Source organism: Hyla sarda, unplaced genomic scaffold (genome assembly GCF_029499605.1).
Source record: "Hyla sarda isolate aHylSar1 unplaced genomic scaffold, aHylSar1.hap1 scaffold_981, whole genome shotgun sequence".
Taxonomy (NCBI): Eukaryota; Metazoa; Chordata; class Amphibia; order Anura; family Hylidae; genus Hyla; species Hyla sarda.
This window is the reverse complement of record NW_026611011.1, coordinates 28,779-32,500: the sequence shown is the minus strand read 5'-3', so window position 1 is coordinate 32,500 and position 3,722 is coordinate 28,779.

Genomic DNA, 3,722 nt, shown 5'->3' with positions numbered 1-3,722 from the left:
ACTAGCCAGCAAGCAGCTGCAGCTGCAGCAAATAAACAGATAACCTTTCTTTCCAACACTGAAACCTGGTGGTGCACTTAATATCTGCTATCAGATAGGGGACATATCAGATATTAAACTGATATAAACAGACACCACATTTGATACCAGCCAAAAGGAAGGATGAGAAGTGATAACTGTGAAAGGGGAGGAACCAACGCTGTCCCCTTCACATGCACCATCACTACTTGTAGGAAGGGAGGCTGGCTGGCAGCCTCCCATACACACTCTGGCTGGGTGGCAGTCACCCACCAGTACACACAGCAGACCCTAAACCCATATCATTATTGCTAAGCAGGAAGATGGGAGTCCATTTCACTCTGATGGACCATTTTTAAATGCAATCCATAACCTGGCTTTGGCAGGAACCCTTCTTACTCCTCCTACTTGCATTTGATACTGGGTTTAGGATCTGCATAGGAAACACACACACACACACACACACAAGCACACACTTACATGTGTTGCCTGCTGACGCCTCCTTGGCTGTCCCCAAACGGTATAAAACCAACAGCCATGGCAGTGCTGCTTCTGACAAGGCTGTTCTTTGGTGGGCCTAGGCGACATCACAATCTCCATGGTTACATCCTACTTGCATTTGATACTGGGTTTAGGATCTGCATAGGAAACACACACACACACACACACACACACACATACAAGCACACACTTACCTGTGTTGCCTGCTGACGCCTCCTTGGCTGTCCCTAAACGGTATAAAACCAACAGCCACGGGAAGCTGTAAGGATAGAGGACATACCTGCATCCTATTGGACTCACTTGTCTTGGTTAAATCCAACTTATTTGACAACCTATGGTGCTGCTACTTCTGCTCATGGCAGTGCTGCTTCTGACAAGGCTGTTCTTTGGTGGGCCTAGGCGACATCACAATCTCCATGGTTACATACACAACAAAGGTCAGATGTTGTTTACACCTGGCCATGCCAGTGGTATTGAGTAGCATATCCCAGTGCTAAGGGTCCTGGGTGCAACAATCTTTCAATGGGGAATAGCCGCACTGAGTTTGTCAAGTGCACCCATGTTTGCAACTCCAACAATACACACATATGTATGTATGTATGTGTGTATGTGTGTATGTGTGTCTATCTATCTATCTATCCACCCATCTATCTCTATATATATTTATCTCTCTCTCTCTCTATATATGTATATATATATATATATATATATTTTTTTTTTCTTTTAAATATATATATATATATATATATATATGTATATACATATATAGAGAGAGAGAGATGGAAATACTTTTTTAAACATGTTTTCACCTCATTTTTACCTTCCTTCTTTCCTATGCTGCTGCTTCTTATTTTTCTTCTTTTTCAGACCCTATCATTGCACTATTGCTTATTCAATACCACCAGCAGATGGAGGCACTGTATTACAACATTAGTTGTGAGCAGCAGTTTGTACAAACAAATGCCTCATAGCTGATGTCCTATCCACATAGGCACCACCTATTGTCTTTTGCCTGCAGTAGGGACCCACTGGACTAGCCAGCAAGCAGCTGCAGCAGCAGCAAATAAACAGGTAATCTTTCTTTCCAACACTGAAACCTGGTGGTGCACTTAATATATGCTACCAGATAGGGGACATATCAGATATTAAACTGATATAAACAGACACCACATTTGATACCAGCCAAAAGGAAGGATGAGAAGTGATAACTGTGAAAGGGGAGGAACCAACGCTGTCCCCTTCACATGCACCATCACTACTTGTAGGAAGGGAGGCTGGCTGGCAGCCTCCCATACACACTCTGGCTGGGTGGCAGTCACCCACCAGTACACACAGCAGACCCTAAACCCATATCATTATTGCTAAGCAGGAAGATGGGAGTCCATTTCACTCTGATGGACCATTTTTAAATGCAATCCATAACCTGGCTTTGGCAGGAACCCTTCTTACTCCTCCTACTTGCATTTGATACTGGGTTTAGGATCTGCATAGGAAACACACACACACACACACAAGCACACACTTACCTGTGTTGCCTGCTGACGCCTCCTTGGCTGTCCCCAAACGGTATAAAACCAACAGCCACGGGAAGCTGTAAGGATAGAGGACATACCTGCATCCTATTGGACTCACTTGTCTTGGTTAAATCCAACTTATTTGACAACCTATGGTGCTGCTACTTCTGCTCATGGCAGTGCTGCTTCTGACAAGGCTGTTCTTTGGTGGGCCTAGGCGACATCACAATCTCCATGGTTACATACACAACAAAGGTCAGATGTTGTTTACACCTGGCCATGCCAGTGGTATTGAGTAGCATATCCCAGTGCTAAGGGTCCTGGGTGCAACAATCTTTCAATGGGGAATAGCCGCACTGAGTTTGTCAAGTGCACCCATGTTTGCAACTCCAACAATACACACGTATGTATGTATGTATGTATGTATGTATGTATGTATGTATGTGTATCTATCTCTATCTATCTATCTATCTATCTATCTATCTATCCACCCAACTATCTCTATATATATTTATCTCTCTCTCTATATGTATATATATATATATATATATATATATATGTATATACATATAGAGAGAGAGAGAGAGATGGAAATACTTTTTTAAACATGTTTTCACCTCATTTTTACCTTCTTTTTTTCTTCTCTCCATGTTTTCCTTCTTTCCTATGCTGCTGCTTCTTATTTTTCTTCTTTTTCAAACCCTATCATTGCACTATTGCTTATTCAATACCACCAGCAGATGGAGACACTATATTACAACATTAGTTGTGAGCAGCAGTTTGTACAAACAAATGCCTCATAGCTGATGTCCTATCCACCTAGGCACATAGGCACCACCTATTGTCTTTTGCCTGCAGTAGGGACCCACTGGACTAGCCAGCAAGCAGCTGCAGCTGCAGCAAATAAACAGATAACCTTTCTTTCCAACACTGAAACCTGGTGGTGCACTTAATATCTGCTATCAGATAGGGGACATATCAGATATTAAACTGATATAAACAGACATCACATTTGATACCAGCCAAAAGGAAGGATGAGAAGTGCTAACTGTGAAAGGGGAGGAACCAACGCTGTCCCCTTCACATGCACCATCACTACTTGTAGGAAGGGAGGCTGGCTGGCAGCCTCCCATACACACTCTGGCTGGGTGGCAGTCACCCACCAGTACACACAGCAGACCCTAAACCCATATCATTATTGCTAAGCAGGAAGATGGGAGTCCATTTCACTCTGATGGACCATTTTTAAATGCAATCCATAACCTGGCTTTGGCAGGAACCCTTCTTACTCCTCCTACTTGCATTTGATACTGGGTTTAGGATCTGCATAGGAAACACACACACACACACAAGCACACACTTACCTGTGTTGCCTGCTGACGCCTCCTTGGCTGTCCCCAAACGGTATAAAACCAACAGCCACGGGCAGGGCCGGACTGGGGATAAAAACCAGCCCTGGAAAAAGTTGCATACCAGCCCCATATTGCGTAATTTTTCAAGCTCATGGCATATCGTAATTATATACTTGTTCATAAAAGGGGAAAGCATTCATTTTAAAACACATACATAAATATGAATATGAACTTTGCACTTCAATAGCTTTATTGTAGACCAGCTTTTCCCAACCAGGGTGCCTCCAGCATGTCCAGACAGCTTTTGGCTGCTTGGGCATGCTGGAAAATGTAGTTT